Source organism: Arachis stenosperma, chromosome 4 (genome assembly GCF_014773155.1).
Source record: "Arachis stenosperma cultivar V10309 chromosome 4, arast.V10309.gnm1.PFL2, whole genome shotgun sequence".
Classification (NCBI taxonomy): Eukaryota; Viridiplantae; Streptophyta; class Magnoliopsida; order Fabales; family Fabaceae; genus Arachis; species Arachis stenosperma.
In genome coordinates, this window is record NC_080380.1 from 49,344,459 (window position 1) to 49,364,584 (window position 20,126).

At 38.8% G+C, this 20,126-nt stretch overlaps 1 non-coding gene across 1 annotated transcript; it reads right to left on the reverse strand.

Moving 5' to 3' along the window:
• Nucleotides 1-242: 242 nt before the first annotated feature.
• LOC130977802 (small nucleolar RNA R71) lies at nucleotides 243-350 on the reverse strand. The gene has a single exon (XR_009085478.1). It is a non-coding gene; the product is annotated as a small nucleolar RNA R71 (small nucleolar RNA).
• Between the last annotated feature and the right edge of the window lie 19,776 nt (nucleotides 351-20,126).

The following is a 20,126-nucleotide window of genomic DNA, read 5'->3' on the forward strand; positions in this document are numbered from 1 at the left end:
GCAAGTTCCATGGACTTCCATTGGAAGATCCTCATCAGTTTTTAGCTAAATTCTTGCAAATCTGTGATACTGTCAAGACCAATGGGGTTGACCCTGAAGTCTACAGACTTATGCTATTCCCTTTTGCTGTAAGAGACAGAGCTAGGATATGGTTGGACTCATAACCTAAAGAAAGCCTGAACTCTTGGGAAAAGCTAGTCAATGCCTTCTTGGCAAAGTTCTTTCCACCTCAAAAATTGAGTAAGCTTAGAGTGGAAGTCCAAACCTTCAGACAGAAGGAAGGTGAATCCCTCTATGAAGCTTGGGAAAGATACAAACAATTGATCAGAAAGTGTCCTTCTGACATGCTTTCTGAATGGAGCATCATAGGTATCTTCTATGATGGTCTGTCTGAACTGTCCAAGATGTCATTGGATAGCTCTGCTGGAGGATCTCTTCATCTGAAAAAGACGCCTGCAGATGCTCAAGAACTGATTGAAATGGTTGCAAATAACCAATTCATGTACACTTCTGAAAGGAATCCTGTGAACAATGGGACAAATCAGAAGAAAGGAGTTCTTGAGATTGATACTCTGAATGCCATATTGGCTCAGAACAAAATATTGACTCAGCAAGTCAATATGATTTCTCAAAGTCTGTCTGGAATGCAAGCTGCACCAGGCAGTACTAAGGATGCTTCATTTGAAGAAGAAGCTTATGATCCTGAGAACCCATCAATGGAAGAGGTGAATTACATGGGAGAACCCTATGGAAACACCTATAATCCTTTATGGAGAAATCATCCAAATCTCTCATGGAAGGATCAACAGAGACCTCAACAAGGTTTTCAACAACAACAATGGTGGAAGAAACAGGTTTAGCAATGGCAAGCCTTTTCTATCAACTTCTCAGCAACAGACTGAGAATTCTAAGCAGAGCCACTCTGACTTAGCAACCATGGTCTCTGATCTAATCAAAACCACTCAAAGATTCATGACTGAAACAAGGTCCTCCATTAGAAACTTGGAGGCACAAGTGGGTCAGCTGAGCAAGAAAATTACTGAACTCCCTCCTAGTACTCTTCCAAGCAATACAGAAGAGAATCCAAAAGGAGAGTGCAAGATCATTGATAAACCCATATTTCATGGTTTATCTTGTGCTCAATTGAGTGGTTTTAATAAACTCTTTACCCACTTATTCATACTATTTGCATGGTTTTACATTTGCCTTCCTAATTATGTGCTTTGATTGAAAACATGCTTCTTTGGCCTTAAGTTCCCTATGTTTAATCCTCTCTTATTACCATTAGATGCCTTGATATATGTGTTAAGTGTTTTTAGAGATTACAAGGCAGGAATGACTCAGAGGATGGAAAGGAAGCATGCAAAAGTGGAAGGAATACAAGAAGTTGGAGAAACTGCTAAGCTGTCCAGCCTGACCTCTTCGCACTCAAACGGCTATAACTTTAGCTACAGAAGTCCAAACGATGTGTTTCCAGTTGCGTTGGAAAGCTAACATCCGAGGATTCGATTTGATATATAATATGTCATAGTGGCCCTGACGCTAGGCGACGCGACCGCGTGGCAAGTGACGAAAATCAGCGAATTTGAATTCGCAAGCAGCAAATTCTGGTCTGTTTCTGACCCAGTTCTCGGCCCAGAAAACACAGATTAGAGGCTATAAAGTGGGGGAATGCATCCATTCATTATGATGCCATTCATAATTCTCTTTCTATTATTTTAGATGTAGTTTTAGAGAGAGAGGTTCTCTCCTCTCTCTCTCTTAGGATTAGGACTTCTCTTAGTTTTAGGAGTGACTCTCAATCCCAGGTTCTTTATTTTTATTTATTTTCAATGTTCCATGTTTAGATTGATTTTCTTAATTAATGTTATTTGAGATATTTCAGATTGATGATTGCTGTCTTTTATTGATATAAATAATTTGGATTTTCCTGTTGCCCAATTGGCTTATGAATATTTTCCATATTAGATTTTACTGCTTTGAATGAATTGAAGGTATTTCAGATATTTATAATTTTAATTTAGCTTTTTACATTCTTGGCTTTGGTTAAATAACTGGTGACTCTTGAGTTATCAAACTCATTGTTAATTGAAAATTGGAATTCATCCACTTAACTTACCTTCATAGTTAGAGGTTAACAAAGTAGAAGAAAAATCCAATTCTCATTACAATTGATAAGGATAACCAGGATAGGACCTCCAGTTCCCATATCTTGTCAAGAGTTTATTTTACATTTATTTATTTATTTTTATTGCTTTAAAAATATATCTGTGACCACTGCCCAACTAACCTTTTACCTTAATCCAAAACCCCAAACACACTTTTTCATAACCAATAATAAGAACATACCTCCCTGCAATTCCTTGAGAAGACGACCCGAGGTTTGAATACTCGGTTAACAATTTTTAAAGGGGTTTGTTACTTGTGACAACCAAAACATTTGTACGAAGGGATTTTTGTCGGTTTAGAGACTATATCTACAACGCGACTGTTTTTATGACATTCTTTACTGGCAAAAATCCCAACGTCAAAATGGCGCCGTTGCCGGGGAATTGCAAACGTGTGCCTTATTATTGGTTATTGTAAATAATTTTAAAAAAAAATTTTAAATTTCTTCCTATCTTTTTCAAAAATTATATCTTTTTCAAAATATTCTCTTTTTATTAATTTTTGTTTTTATTTTCTCTAACTACTATGAATTCTCACCCCTCTCGCTTTGAGTTTGGTTCTAACTTTGTTGAAGGAAATAGAAACCACAGCAGGAATATGCATCAAGGTCCAACCAATCAAGGATGGATGGAGTCAAGAGGATCTAATCAACCCTTTAGGTAACAACACCATCCTGGATATCATGGACAAAGACCAGACTACAATGCATCCCAAGCTGATAGATATGGTGGACCACCTTGTAGCTACCAACAAGCCCCATGATGAGCGGATAATTTATACGCTTTTTGGCATTGTTTTCATATAGTTTTTAGTAAGTTTAAGTTACTTTTAGGGATGTTTTCCTTAGTTTTTATGTTAAATTCACATTTCTGGACTTTACTATGAGTTTGTGTGTTTTTCTGTGATTTCAGGTAAATTCTGACTGAAATTGAGGGATTTGAGCAAAACTCTGAAAAAGGCTGACAAAAGGACTGCTGATGCTGTTGGAATCTGACCTCCCTGCACTCGAAATGGATTTTCTGGAGCTACAGAACTCCAATTGGCGCGCTCTCAACGGCGTTGGAAAGTAGACATCCAGGGCTTTCCAGCAATATATAATAGTCCATACTTTATTCGAAGAATGACGACGCAAATTGGCGTTGAACGCCAAGTACACGCTCCTTTCTGAAGTTAAACGCCAGAAAAACGTCATGATCCGGAGTTGAACGCCCAAAACACATCATAACTCGAAATTCAACTCCAAGAGAAGCCTCAGCTCGTGGATAGATCAAGCTCAGCCCAAGCACACACCAAGTGGGCCCCGGAAGTGGATTTATGCATCAATTACTTACTCATGTAAACCCTAGGAGTTAGTTTATTATAAATAGGATGAATTACTAATGTATTAGACATCTTTGGTCTCAGTTTTGTTTTATTCTTCATCCTAAGAGACTATTGATCACGTTTAGGGGGGGCTGGCCATTCGGCCATGCCTGAACCTCTTTCACTTATGTATTTTCAACGGTGGAGTTTCTGCACACCATAGATTAAGGGTGTGGAGCTCTGCTGTACCTCAAGTATTAATGAAGTTCTATTTTCTCTTATTCGGTCTCTATCTTATTCTTATTCCAAGATATTCATTCGCACCCAAGAACATGATGAATGTGATGAGTTAGATAACCCTCATTATTATTCTCACTTATGAACGCGCGTGATTGACAACCACTTTCGTTCTACATGCAACAAGGCTTGAATGTGTATCTCTTAGATTCCCCAACAGAATCTTCGTGGTATAAGCTAGATAGATGGCGGCATTTATGAGGATCCGGAAAGTCCAACCTTGTCTGTGGTGTTCCGAGTAGGATCCTGGGAATCCGGAAAGTCTCACCTTGTCTGTGGTATTCCGAGTAGGATTCCGGTAATGAATGACTGTGACGTGCTTCAAACCTGTAACCTGCTGGGCGTAGTGACAATGCAAAAGAATCAATGGATTCTATTCCAGTAGGGGAGGGAACCAACCGGTGATTGGCCGTACTGTGACAGAGTGCGTGAGCATTAGCTTTCACTGCGAGGATGGGATGTAGCTATCAACCATGGGTGATGCCTCCAGACTGGTTAGCTGTGCGAGTGACAGCCGCACAGGATATTTCCCCGTGAGGATGAAAGTAGCCACAGCTAATGGTGAACCCCTATACAAAGCTTGCCATGGAAAGGGGTAAGAAGGATTGAGTAGAAGCATTAGGAAAGCAGGCGTCCGAAAGCTCTACAGCATCTCCATTCCGCTTATCTGAAATTCCTACCAATGAATCTGCATAAGTATTTCTATCCTTTTTATTATGTATTTTCTTTTACAATCCAATAATCACAATTACCTTTTTAATCTCCCTAACTGAGATCTGCAAGGTGACCATAGCTTGCTTCATACCAACAATCTCTGTGGATTCGACCCTTACTCACGTAAGGTTATTACTTGGACGACCCAGTACACTTGCTGGTTAGTTGAACGGAGTTGTGAAAATAAACAGTGCCCTAAGAGTAAAATCATACAAGACCAAAAAGTCAATATCATTGATCACAATTTCGTCCACCAAGTTTTTGGCGCCGTTGCCGGGGATTGTTCGAGTATGGACAACTGACGGTTCATCTTGTTGCTCAGATTAGGTAATTTTCTTTTCAAAAATCTTTTTCAAAATTTCTCTTTTCTTTTTCGTTTTTACAAACCTTATTTTCGAAAAAAATTAATAAAATTACAAAAAAAAAAATTAGAAAATCATAAAAATCAAAAATATTTTGTGTTTCTTGTTTGAGTATTGAGTCAATTTTTAAGTTTGGTGTCAATTGCATGATTTAAAAATTTTTCTTGCATTTTTTTCGAAAATCCCATGCATTCATAGTGTTCTTCATGATCTTCAAGTTGTTCTTGATAAGTCCTCTTGTTTGATCTTGATGTTTTCTTGTTTTGTATTGTTTATTGTTTTTCATGTGCATTTTTGCATTCATATTTTCCATGCATTAAAGATTTCTAAGTTTGGTGTCTTGCATGTTTTCTTTGCATCAAAAATTTTTCAAAAATATGTTCTTGATGTTCATCATGATCTTCAAAGTGTTCTTGGTGTTCATCTTGACATTCATAGCATTCTTGCATGCATTAAAGTGTTTGATCCAAAATTCTCATGTTTTGGGTCATGTTTGTGTTTTTCTCTCTCATAATTAAAAATTCAAAAATCAAAAAATATCTTTTCCTTATTTCCCTCCAAATTTTCGAAATTTTGGGTTGACTTGGTCAAAAAAATTTTCAAAATTAGTTGTTTCTTACAAGTCAAGTCAAAATTTCAATTTTAAAAATCTTATCTTTTCAAAATCTTTTTCAAAAATCATATCTTTTTCATTTTTTTTTCAATTTTCGAAAATTTCAAAATCTTTTTCAAATATTTTCAAAATCTTTTTCTTATCTTTTATATGTAATTTTCGAAAATTCACTAATAATTAATGTGATTGGTTCAAAAATTTGAAGTTTGTTACTTTCTTGTTAAAAAAGGTTCAATCTTTAAGTTCTAGAATCTTATCTTGTAGTTTCTTGTTAGTGAAGTAAATAATTTCAAAATTTTTGAGTTAAATCTTTTTATCTTTTATTTGATCTTTTTCAAAAATTTTATCTTTTTCAAAATTTGATTTCAAAAATATCTTATCTAACTTACTATCTTCTTATCTTTTTCAATTTTGATTTCAAATCTTTTTCAATCAACTAACTAACTTTTTGTTTGTTTCTTATCTTTTTCAAAACCACTTAACTACTTTTCCCTCTTCTATTTTTGAAAATATCTCTCTTTTTTTCAAAAATTCTTTTTAATTAATTAATTGTTTCATGTTTTAATTTTAATTACAATTTATCTCAAATTTTCGAAAATCACTAACTCCTTTTCAAAATTATTTTCGAATTTTCTCTTCTCTTTTCTTCTTCTATTTAATTATTTAATTACTAACACTTCTCTTCACCTCTCTTCATCCATAAATCCGAATCCATTCTTCATTCTTCTACCCCCTTTCTTTTTCTACTAACACAAAGGAATCTCTATACTGTGACATAGAGGATTCCTCTTTCTTTTCTTGTTTTCTTCTCTTTCATATGAGCAGGAACAGGGATAAAGGCACTCTTGTTGAAATTGATCCAGAACCTGAAAGGACTCTGAAGAGAAAATTAAAAGAAGCTAAATTACAACAATCCAGAAGAAACCTTCTTGAAATTTTCGAACAAGAGAAAGAGATGGCAGAGGAAAATAATAATAATAATGCAAGGAGAATGCTTGGTGACTTCACAAAGCCAACGTCCAAATTTGATGGAAGAAGCATCTCCATTCCTGCCATTGGAGCCAATAACTTTGAGCTTAAGCCTCAACTAGTTGCTTTAATGCAACAAAACTGCAAGTTTTATGGACTTCCATCTGAAGATCCTTATCAGTTTTTAACTGAGTTCTTGCAGATCTGTGAGACTGTAAAGACTAATGGAATTGATCCTGAAGTCTACAGACTCATGCTTTTCCCTTTTGCTGTAAGAGACAGAGCTAGAGTATGGTTGGATTCACAACCTAAGGATAGCCTGGACTCATGGGATAAGCTTGTCACTGCATTCTTGGACAAATTCTTTCCTCCTCAAAAGCTGAGCAAGCTGAGAGTGGATGTTCAAACCTTCAAACAAAAAGATGGTGAATCCCTCTATGAAGCTTGGGAAAGATACAAGCAGCTGACCAAGAGATGTCCATCTGACATGTTTTCAGAATGGACCATATTAGATATATTCTATTATGGTCTCTCTGAATTTTCGAAAATGTCATTGGATCATTCTGCAGGTGGATCTATTCACCTGAAGAAAACGCCTGCAGAGGCTCAAGAACTCATTGACATGGTTGCAAACAACCAATTCATGTACACCTCTGAGAGGAATTCCGTGAATAATGGGGTACCTCAGAAGAAAGGAGTTCTTGAAATTGATGCTCTGAATGCCATATTGGCACAGAACAAAGTGTTGACTCAACAGGTCAACATGATCTCTCAAAATCTGAATGGGTTGCAACATGCATCCAACAGTACTAGAGAGGCAGCTTCTGAAGAAGCTTATGATCCTGAGAACCCTGCCATGGCAGAGGTTAATTACTTAGGTGAACCTTATGGAAACACCTATAACTCATCATGGAGAAATCATCCAAATTTCTCATGGAAGGATCAACAAAAACCTCAACAAGGTTTTAACAATGGTGGACGTACTAGGCTGAATAATAGCAAGCCATATCCATCATCTTCTCAGCAACAGACAGAGAATTCTGAACAAAATACTTCTAATTTAGCCAATATAGTCTCTGATCTGTCAAAGGCCACTTTCAGTTTCATGAATGAAATCAGATCCTCCATTAGAAATTTAGAGGCACAAGTGGGCCAGCTGAGTAAGAAAGTTATTGAAACTCCTCCCAGTACTCTCCCAAGTAATACAGAAGAAAATCCAAAAGGAGAGTGCAAGGCCATTGATTTAATCAAAGTGGCCGAATGCACTAGGGAGGAGGAGGACGAAAATCCTAGTGAGGAAGACCTCCTGGGACGTCCCTCAAGCATGAAGGAGTTTCCTATTAAGGATCCAAAGGAATCTGAGGCTCATACAGAGATCATAGAGATTCCATTGAACCTCCTTCTGTCATTCATGAGCTATGAAGAATATTCATCCTCTGAAGAGGATGAAGATGTGACTGGAGAGCAAGCTGCTCTATATTTAGGAGCTATCATGAAACTGAATGCCAAGCTGTTTGGTAATGAGACCTGGGAAAGTGAACCTCCCTTGCTCATTAGTGAACTAGATACTTGGATTCAGAGAACTCTACCTCAAAAGAGACAAGATCCTGGCAAGTTTTTAATACCTTGTACCATAGGCACTATGAGCTTTGAAAAAGCTCTATGTGACCTGGGGTCAGGGATAAATCTAATGCCACTCTCTGTAATGGAGAAGCTGGGGATCATAGAGGTACAACCTGCCTTGTTCTCATTACAATTGGCAGACAAGTCCATGAGACAAGCTTATGGACTAGTAGAGGACGTGCTAGTAAAGGTTGAAAGCCTTTACATCCCTACTGATTTCATAATCCTAGACACTAGGAAGGAAGATGATGAATGCATCATCCTAGGAAGACCTTTCCTAGCCACAGCAGGAGCTGTGATAGATGTCAACAGGGGTGAGTTAGTCCTTCAATTGAATGGGGACTACCTTGTGTTTCAAGCACATGGCCATCCCTCTGTGACAAAAGAGAGTAAGCATAAGGAGCTTCTCTCAGTTCAGAGTCAAGAAGAGCCCACACAGTCAAACTCAAAGTTTGGTGTTGTGAGGCCACAACCAAACTCTAAGTTTGGTGTTCAAACCCCATATCCAAACTCTAAGTTTGGTGTTGGGAATACCACACTTAAGTTGACCTGATCATCTTGTGGCTCCAAGAGAGCCACTGTCAAGCTATTGACATTAAAGAAGCGCTTGTTGGGAGGCAACCCAATTTTATTTATCTAATTTTATTTTATTTTGTTTCTTTGTTATTTTTGTGTTTAATTAGGTACATGATCATCAGGAGTCACGAAAAAAATAAAAAAAAAATTAAAAACAGAGTCAAAAATAGAAGAAAAAATTTTTTCACCCTGGAGGACGCACGGGCTGGCGTTCAACGCCCAGAAGATGCATCTGGCCGGCGTTCAACGCCAGAACAGAGCACCATTCTGGCGCTGAACGCCAGAAACAAGCAACAACCTGGCGTTAAACGCCAGGAATGTGCACAGAGAGGACAAACTGGCGCTGAACGCCAGGAACAAGCATGAAACTGGCGTTCAACGCCAGAAACATGCATTACATGGGCGTTGAACGCCCAGAACATGCACCAATGGGCGTTTGAACGCCAGAATGATGCATGTAGGCATTTTACATGCCTATAGGGTGAAGGAATGGTATTTCTTTTACACCTCAGGATCTGTGGACCCCACAGGATCACCTCAGGATCTGTCAAACTCACAGGATCCCCACCTACCTCGCCCTCTCTCTTTTCATTCATGGTCATCCCTTCTGTTCTTCATTCACCACTCACCCTTTCCCATAAAACCCCACTCACCTTCAAAATTCAACTTCTCCTTACCACCCAATCCCACCCATATAGCCGAATCCATCTCCCCTCACTCTCCTCTATTTTCTTCTTCTTCTTCTTCTTCTCTTCTTTCTTATCTTGCTCGAGGGCGAGCAATGTTTTAAGTTTGGTGTGGTAAAAGCATAAGCTTTTTTTTGCTTTTCCATTATCATTAATGGCACCTAAAGCCAGAGAAACCTCAAAGGGAAGACAAAAAGCTTCCACCTCTGAGTCATGGGAGATGGAAAGAAAAATATAAGCCGTCATAGCTCAGTGGTAGAACATGTGGCTGCAAATCAAGAGATCCCTGAGATACCTCAGGGGATAAGTTATCCTCCACACAAATATTGGAAGCAACTAAGGGTGGAACATCATGAGCACTCCATCATTCTCCAAGAAATAAGAGAAGATCAAAGAGCAATGAGGGAGGAGCAACAAAGGCAAGGAAGGGACATAGAAGAGTTGAAGAACAACATTGGTCCTTCAAGAAGAAGACGCCACTAAGGTGGATTCATTCCTTGTTCTTTATTTCTTTCTGTTTTCGGTTTTTAATTATTGTGTTTATCTATGTTTTGTGTCTTTATTTCATGATCATTAGTATGTAACCATGCCTTAAAGCTATGAATAAAATCCATTACTCCTTCACCTTTCTTAAAGGAAAAATGTTTTAATTCAAAAGAACAAGAAGTACATAAATTTCGAATTTATTATTGAATTTAATTTAATTATATTGATGTGGTGACAATACTTTTTGTTTTCTGAATGAATGCTTGAACAGTGCATATGTCTTTTGATCTTGTTGTTTATGAGTGTTAAAATTGTTGGCTCTTGAAAGAATGATGAACAAAGAGAAATGTTATTGATGATCTGAAAGATCATGAAATTGATTCTTGAAGCAAGAAAAAGCAGTGAAAAAAAAAAGGGGAGCTAAAAAGAGTATATAGAAAAAGAAGGAGCAGTAGAAAAAGCCAATAGCCCTTAAAACCAAAAGGCAAGGGTAAAAAGGATCCAAGGCTTTGAGCATTAATGGATAGGAGGGCCCAAGGAAATAAAATCCAGGCCTAAGCGGCTAAATCAAGCTGTCCCTAACCATGTGCTTGTGTCATGAAGGTCCAAGTGAAAAGCTTGAGACTGAATGGTTAAAGTCGTGATCCAAAGCAAAAGAGTGTGCTTAAGAGCTCTGGACACCACTAACTGGGGACTCTAGCAAAGCTGAGTCACAATCTGAAAAGGTTCACCCAGTTATGTGTCTGTGGCATTTATGTATCCGGTGGTAATACTGGAAAACAAAGTGCTTAGGGCCACGGCCAAGACTCATAAGTAGCTGTGTTCAAGAATCAACATGCTTAACTAGGAAAGTCAATAACACTATCCGAAATTCTAAGTTCCTAGAGAAGCCAATCATTCATAAACTTCAAAGGAAAAAGTGAGATGCCAAAACTGTTCAGAAGCAAAAAGCTACAAGTCCCGCTCATTTAATTATAATTAATATTCATTGATATTTTGGAATTTATAGTATATTCTCTTCTTTTTATCCTATTTTGATTTTCAGTTGCTTGGGGACAAGCAACAATTTAAGTTTGGTGTTGTGATGAGCGGATAATTTATACGCTTTTTGGCATTGTTTTCATATAGTTTTTAGTAAGTTTAAGTTACTTTTAGGGATGTTTTCCTTAGTTTTTATGTTAAATTCACATTTCTGGACTTTACTATGAGTTTGTGTGTTTTTCTGTGATTTCAGGTAAATTCTGACTGAAATTGAGGGATTTGAGCAAAACTCTGAAAAAGGCTGACAAAAGGACTGCTGATGCTGTTGGAATCTGACCTCCCTGCACTCGAAATGGATTTTCTGGAGCTACAGAACTCCAATTGGCGCGCTCTCAACGGCGTTGGAAAGTAGACATCCAGGGCTTTCCAGAAATATATAATAGTCCATACTTTATTCGAAGAATGACGACGCAAATTGGCGTTGAACGCCAAGTACATGCTCCTTTCTGAAGTTAAACGCCAGAAAAACGTCATGATCCGGAGTTGAACGCCCAAAACACATCATAACTCGAAATTCAACTCCAAGAGAAGCCTCAGCTCGTGGATAGATCAAGCTCAGCCCAAGCACACACCAAGTGGGCCCCGGAAGTGGATTTATGCATCAATTACTTACTCATGTAAACCCTAGGAGCTAGTTTATTATAAATAGGATGAATTACTAATGTATTAGACATCTTTGGTCTCAGTTTTGTTTTATTCTTCATCCTAAGAGACTATTGATCACGTTTAGGGGGGGCTGGCCATTCGGCCATGCCTGAACCTCTTTCACTTATGTATTTTCAACGGTGGAGTTTCTGCACACCATAGATTAAGGGTGTGGAGCTCTGCTGTACCTCAAGTATTAATGAAGTTCTATTTTCTCTTATTCGGTCTCTATCTTATTCTTATTCCAAGATATTCATTCGCACCCAAGAACATGATGAATGTGATGAGTTAGATAACCCTCATTATTATTCTCACTTATGAACGCGCGTGATTGACAACCACTTTCGTTCTACATGCAACAAGGCTTGAATGTGTATCTCTTAGATTCCCCAACAGAATCTTCGTGGTATAAGCTAGATAGATGGCGGCATTTATGAGGATCCGGAAAGTCCAACCTTGTCTGTGGTGTTCCGAGTAGGATCCTGGGAATCCGGAAAGTCTCACCTTGTCTGTGGTATTCCGAGTAGGATTCCGGTAATGAATGACTGTGACGTGCTTCAAACCTGTAACCTGCTGGGCGTAGTGACAATGCAAAAGAATCAATGGATTCTATTCCAGTAGGGGAGGGAACCAACCGGTGATTGGCCGTACTGTGACAGAGTGCGTGAGCATTAGCTTTCACTGCGAGGATGGGATGTAGCTATCAACCATGGGTGATGCCTCCAGACTGGTTAGCTGTGCGAGTGACAGCCGCACAGGATATTTCCCCGTGAGGATGAAAGTAGCCACAGCTGATGGTGAACCCCTATACAAAGCTTGCCATGGAAAGGGGTAAGAAGGATTGAGTAGAAGCATTAGGAAAGCAGGCGTCCGAAAGCTCTACAGCATCTCCATTCCGCTTATCTGAAATTCCTACCAATGAATCTGCATAAGTATTTCTATCCTTTTTATTATCTATTTTCTTTTACAATCCAATAATCACAATTACCTTTTTAATCTCCCTAACTGAGATCTGCAAGGTGACCATAGCTTGCTTCATACCAACAATCTCTGTGGATTCGACCCTTACTCACGTAAGGTTATTACTTGGACGACCCAGTACACTTGCTGGTTAGTTGAACGGAGTTGTGAAAATAAACAGTGCCCTAAGAGTAAAATCATACAAGACCAAAAAGTCAATATCATTGATCACAATTTCGTCCACCACCCCACCCTATGCTCAGAGATCATCCTTTCAACACAACCTCAACCCACCACACTCACAAGCCCCTTTCCACCATTCACCTCCATATGACCCTAACCCTAAACCACCATACCAACCACCTTATGAGCCATATGAACCATATATAGAACCACCCCAATTCCAACCCAATTACTCACAAGAACCACCACTTCAATATTCACCATCTCCATATCCATCAATCGAAGAGCATTATGATCCTACTTATGAAAACCGAGTGAATCAAGAGGCAAAGGATCGTCTCAAGGAAACAATGGATCGATTTCAGGCAACCACTCAACAACTGGGACAAGTATTAATTCAATGGGCTTCTAGACGCTTAAATACACAAGGATCAGCCACAGCCCCATGTGGACAGTCTAGTGGAGAGCGTAGCATGAAGGAGATACCAGAGACCCCAGTGAACAAGACAGAGAATGAATTCATACTAGAACAAGTAGAAGAAGCTATCATTGTTCAAGAAGAAGAAGAAGTGGTTGAAGACTTAGGAGACACAGAACCTCCATGGGAAAGACAAGACATAGTGCCTCCTTCCAAGACGGTTGAAATTGATGCTGAAGAGGGTGTACAACCTCCAAAGCATATCATAGTTGAAGGCTTGGAAGAGGTTGATCAAGAGATGGAGATTCAAGAAGAAGAAGCACAACCTCCCATGCCCTTGGAAAGCAATGAAAAGGAGATTGAATTGAAAGAGAGCTACCAAGAGGAAGAGGTTGAAATTGAAGAAGTTTGCAAAGAGTTGGTAATTATCAGAGAAGAGCACAAGGGAGTGGAGCTTGCAATTTCATTAAAGATACCTCCCCCTAAGTCGCCATCATCCTTCACAACATTCAAGTGGATAAAATTCATATCCCATAGCTTTCTAATCCCACTTGAATATGGGCTACTGGAGACGGATGGTCAACTTAGAGCTCTTTGTGACATTAAGAGTAAGCGGAAGATGGCCAGTGGTAAGAATTGTCCTGCAAGGTTCATCATGGTTGGAAGCTTTAAGTTTAAACGTAAAGGTTGGTATAGAGCTCAACTGAATGGGTCTAGGAAGTTGTTTGGCCGCTTACGTGAGAATTCAGACTGCTTGCCACCCGGATGGAACAATATTGCTCAACCAAAAGACGGGTGCAAAGGCAAGGTCTGGGACCCCGAAATCCATTCTACCAATCACCACTCTTGGGGCCTTGTCACTTGCTTTAACTTGCTTGAAGGCTTTCTGTGCCTTGTTTGGGATCCCGGAGGCTATTGGAAGTACAAACATTGGTGGGGATTCCTGGATCAATACAAGCACAAGCCACCCTACCAGGAATTTCATCAAATGTCCAACTTAAGGACTATAACTAAAAGTGCTAGGTGGGAGACAACCCACCATGGTATGATCGTTCATTTTGCAATTTTAATTTTATTTAGTTTGTTTGTTTTTGAGATTTATTTTATTTTATTGAACCTGGAATCATGCATAGCATTCACATTAAGCACTGCGTTTTGCATTTGCATATTGCATTAAAAAAAAGGAAAACACGCACGCGACGCGGCAACGTCGCTGACGCGTCCGCGTCACCATGCGTTATGAAGAAAAGAAATTTGAACAGAGAGTCACGCGAAAGCGTGGCTGGAGGCGCGCCTTTAGCGTCATTTGCCCCATGCGACCGCGTCGCTCACGCATCCGCGTCATGTGGGAATATTAGCCTCCCACGCGGCCGCGTGCCCTGATTTTCGACGCAATAACGGTGTATGGCAGAAAGTTGAGTTGGAATTGGGCTGGACTCGTCCTAGAAGCCCAAGCCCTCCCACGCGACCGCATGCCCCACGCGGCCGCGTCGTTTTCCAAAAATGGCCATCCACGCGATCGCGTCACCCACGCGATCGCGTCACCCAGAATTTTGGCAAAAAGAGTTTCAAACAGAGAGTTGCGTGACCGCGAGGCTGCACTCGCGCTAATCGCACAAAACAGGCCACGCGATCGCGTGACCCACGCGTCCGCGTCACCTGACCTTCTTGCGCACCACGCGACCGTGTCACTCATGCGACCGCGTCACAAGCGGCGCACAGAATATCCAGATTAGCCAATTTTCTTATTCTTTCTTCTCTATTCCTTATTTTTCTTCTCTTTTCTTATTTGTTTCTTCTTCCTTCCTTATTTTCCTTCACCTCCATTCTATTTGCATATTTCATTCATTGCATCTTAATTTTGTGCATATTTTTTATTTTATTTTCTAAAATTAATTATTTTTCTCTTGGTGTTAAAATTTTCTTATTTCACTGTTGCAATTTTCTCTTGAATTAATTTGGGTGCTTCATAACTTGTTTTATTCTGATTGGGTAATATTATTTAAATCAATGCTAATTTTTATATCACTGCTATTCCTTTTGCATTGACATGAACTTACATTACCCACTTTCTTCCCTATGTTGCAAATTTTTTGATCTGCCATGTACTTCTATTATTTTCTCACTTGCATGTTGTAGCTACCATGTAATTGAGACCCTTTTTATCTGGCATTAACACCCATATTTTATTTATTTTCTATCTTTATTTTTGGGTTACATTTTCTTTTCCCTCTTCTTTCAGGATGGCCACCACAAAGAGAGAGGAAAAGCTTCTTAATGGGAGAGACAAACAAGCCCATCTGCACAATCCTTAGAGAAAAGCAACAGTTGAAACAACCCATCCACCTGCAAATCTCAGCATGCACCGAGGACGGTGCAACCTTTAAGTGTGGGGAGGTCGATACTGATCTCCGTGGGTTAGTACTTTCTTTTCAACACCAATAATCTTATTTTCTTTATTTGTTCATTGTTGCATCTGCATATTTGATTGCATATTTATTTGATGATTTTGTGCATTTAGTTATGATGAGCGGATATTTTATACGCTTTTTGGGGGTAATTTCATGTAGATTTTAGCATATTTTAATTAGTTTTTAGTTAAATGTTAGTAGTTTTTAGGCAAAAATCATATTTCTGGACTTTACTATGAGTGTGTGTATTTTTTTGTGATTTCAGGTATTTTCTGACTGAAATTGAGGGAGCTGAGCAAAAATCTGACTTAGGCTGAAAAAGGACTGCTGATGCTGTTGGATCCTGACCTCCCTGCACTCGAAATGGATTTTCTGGAGCTACAGGAGTCCAATTGGCGCGCTCTCAACGGCGTTGGAAAGTAGACATCCAGGGCTTTCCAGCAATATATAATAGTCCATACTTTGCGCGAAGATAGACGACGTAACTTGGCGTTGAACGCCAAGTACATGCTGCTGTCTGGAGTTAAACGCCAGAAAAACGTCATGATCCGGAGTTGAACGCCCAAATCACGTCATAACTTGGAGTTTAACTCCAAGAAAAGCCTCTACTCGTGGATAGCTTTAGTCTCAGCCCCAGCACACACCAAGTGGGCCCCAGAAGTGGATTTCTGCACCAATTATCTTAGTTTACTCATATTCTGTAAACCTAGGTTACTAGTTTACTATTTAAACAACTTTTAGAGAATTATTTTGTACCTCATGACATTTTCAGATCTAAATCACATACTTTTTGATGGCATGAGTCTCTAAACTCCATTGTTGGGGGTGAGGAGCTCTGCAGCGTCTCGATGAATTAATACAATTCCTTTATTTTCCATTCAAACACGCTTGTTCTTATCTAAGATGTTCATTCGCGCTTAATTATGGAGAAGGTGATGATCCGTGACACTCATCACCTTCCTCAATCCATGAACGTGTGCCTGACAACCACCTCCGTTCTACATCATATTGAATGAGTATCTCTTAGATTCCTTAATCAGAATCTTCGTGGTATAAGCCGGATTGATGGCAGCATTCATGAGAGCCCGGAAAGTCTAAACCTTGTCTGTGGTATTCCGAGTAGGACTCTGGGATTGAATGACTGTGACGAACTTCAAACTTCTGAAGGCTGGGCGTTAGTGACAGACGCAAAAGAATCAATGGATTCTATTCCAACCTGATTGAGAACCGACAGATGATTAGCCGTGCTGTGACAGAGCATAGGAACGTTTTCACTGAGAGGATGGGAGGTAGCCATTGATAACGGTGACACCCTACATAGAGCTTAACATGGAAGGGACCCTGCGTGTGGGAAGAGGACTTCAAGGAAAAGTAGAAATTCAAAGGACAAAGCATCTCCAAAACTCCAACATATTTTTCATTACTGCACACCAAGTAACGATTTGATTCTCTTTTATTTCTCTAATAATTTTAAACACTTTGACTTCTTACAATTAAATCCAAATAATCTTTTTGGCCTCTGACTAAGATTAATAAAATAAATATAGCTTGCTTCAAACCAATAATCTCCGTGGGATCGACCCTTACTCACGTAAGGTATTACTTGGACGACCCAGTGCACTTGCTGGTTAGTTGTGCGGATCACAAATTCGTGCACCAAGTTTTTGGCGCCGTTGCCGGGGATTATTCGAGTTTGAACAACTAAAGGTTTATTTTATTTCTTAGATTAGGAATAATTTATTTTTATTGTTATAGAGTCATTAAATCTTGATAGGATAGTCTCTTTTCAAAAATTTCTTTTCAAAATTTATTATTTTTCTTAAATAGTTGTCAATTTTTCGTGAGTCTAGTGTCTTGTTTTAAGTTTGGTGTCAATTGCATGCTTTTTCTTGTCTCTTAATTTTTTTTTTCCGAATTGCATGTTCTTGTTTTTCCTTGATCTTCAAGTTGTTCTTATTTATCTTTCTTGTTGATCTTGAGTTTTTCTTGCTTTGTGTCTTTTCTTGTTTCACTTGTGTTCTTTTTAAAGCATTAATTGGAATATTCAGAACAAGTGTTACATTTACTCCCAATTGGCTAGAGTATTGGTTTATATTCTTGATGATTGGGCACCAGTTCTTTTAAAAATCTTTTTCAAAAATAATTTTTCTTGATTTAATCTTGTGCCAAACTCTAAGTTTGGTGTTTTCTTGTTAATTTTAATATAATTTTCGAAAAAAAATTGTCTTGGTTTTCTAAAAATTTTAAGTTTGGTGTTCTTTCATTTGTTCTTGGTGTTCTTGTGAATCTTCAAGGTGTTCTTGAGTCTTTCCTGTGTTTTGATCTTAAAATTTTTAAGTTTGGTGTTCCTTGGTGTTTTCCCTCCAAAATTTTTGAAAATAAGGAACATTGGATCTAAAAATTTTAAATCTTGTGTCTTTTGCATATTTTTCTCTTTCATCATAAAATTCAAAATTCAAAAAAAAATATATATATGTTCTAACTAATTTTGGAACTACATTTTTCGAAAATATTATATAAAAATTCAATTTTCAATTTCAAAATATTTCAAATTTCTTTTATTTATTTCGTTTTTATTTTATTTTATAAAAATTAATTTTTATAAAATAAATAATTTCAACATATATATTATCTCTTTTATTCCATCATGGAAGCAAGTAAGAATGAACAGTCCAGGAGGACTCTGGGGTCATATGCTAACCCCACTACTGCTTCATATGGAAGTAGTATCTGTATACCCTCCATTGGAGTTAGTAGCTTTGAGTAGAATCCTCAGCTCATTATCATGGTGCAGCAAAACTGTCAGTATTCTGGTCTTCCACATGAAGAACCTACAGAGTTTCTGGCACAATTTTTGCAAATTGCTGACACAGTACATGATAAGGAAGTGGATCAGGATGTCTATAGATTATTACTGTTTCTATTTGCTGTAAAAGATCAAGCTAAGAGGTGGTTAAATAATCAGCCTAAGAACAGCATAAAAACATGGAAGCAGCTGTCAGAAAAATTCCTGAATCACTATTTCACTCCAAAACGGATGACACAGCTAAGGCTAAGCATCCAAGGCTTCAAACAAGGAGATAATGAATCTCTTTATGATGCCTGGGAGAGATACAGAGAGATGCTAAGAAAATGCCCCTCTGAAATGTTTTCAAAATGGGTGAAATTAGACATCTTCTACTATGGGCTTACAGAAAAAGCTCAGATTTCTCTAGACCATTCAGTTGATGGATCTATACATATGAGAAAAACAATTGAAGAAGCTCAAGAGCTTATTGATACAGTTGCCAGAAATCAACATCTGTACCTAAGCAGTGAATCTTCCATGAAAGAAGAAGCTAAAACAGTAACTGCTGAGCTCAGTCCGGTGGATCAGGCTAATGAATTCAATCAACCATTAGACTTTCTAACTTAGCAGCTAGCCGAATTTAAGAAAATATTACAGGAAATAAGAATGGCTAACAGGAATATGGAAGTACAATTAAAGCAGACAGAAAAGTAACTGTCAAAACAAATAGCAGAAGAATGTCAAGCAGTTCAATTAAGAAGTGGGAAAACATTAAATACCTCACTTCAAAGCAGCAGGAAACCAAGAAATGAACAAATGGCTAATCAAAATCCCTCTGAGGACAGTCAGAGCCCAGAGAGGAATAAAGCTGGCGCTGAACGCCCAGACCATGCTCATTCCTGGCGTTCAACGCCAGAAACAAGCATGAATCTGGCGTTGAACGCCCAAAGGGAGCATGGTTCTGGCGTTCAAATGTCAGTAACAAACAAGGAGGTGGCGTCTAACGCCACTCCAGCTTCCACCCCTGGCATTCAAATGCCAGTGGGGGATCAGTCACATACAAGTGCTGATGGCAACCCTTCTAAAAAGGCTTCCCAACCCACTTCTGTAGGTAATAAACCTGCAGCAACTAAGGTTGAGGAATACAAAGCTAAAATGCCTTATCCTCAAAAACTCCGCCAAGCGGAACAGGATAAGCAATTTGCCCGCTTTGCAGACTATCTCAGGACTCTTGAAATAAAGATTCCGTTTGTAGAAGCACTTGAGCAAATACCATCTTATGCTAAGTTCATGAAAGAGATCTTAAGTCATAAGAAGGATTTGAGGGAAACTGAAAAAGTTTACCTTACTGAAGAATGCAGTGCAGTCATTCTGAAAAGCTTACCTGAGAAGCTTAAAGATCCTGGGAGCTTTATGATACCATGCACATTAGAGGGCACTTGCACCAAGCAAGCTTTATGTGATCTTGGGGCAAGTATCAACCTAATACCTGCATCTACTATCAGAAAGCTTGGTTTAACTGAAGAAATCAAACCAACCAGGATATGTCTTCAACTTGCTGATGGCTCCATTAAATACCCATCAGGCGTGATTGAGGACATGATTGTCAAGGTTGGGCCATTTGCCTTTCCTACTAACTTTGTGGTGCTGGAAATGGAGGAGCACAAGAGTGCAACTCTCATTCTCGGAAGACCTTTCCTAGCTACTGGCCGAACCCTCATTGACGTCCAAAAAGGGGAAGTAACCTTAAGAGTCAATGAGGAGGAGTTCGAGTTGAATGTTGTCAAAGCCATGCAACATCCAGACACCCCAAATGACTGCATGAGTGTTGATATCATTGACTCTCTGGTAAGAGAGGTCAATATGGCTGAGAGTCTCGAATC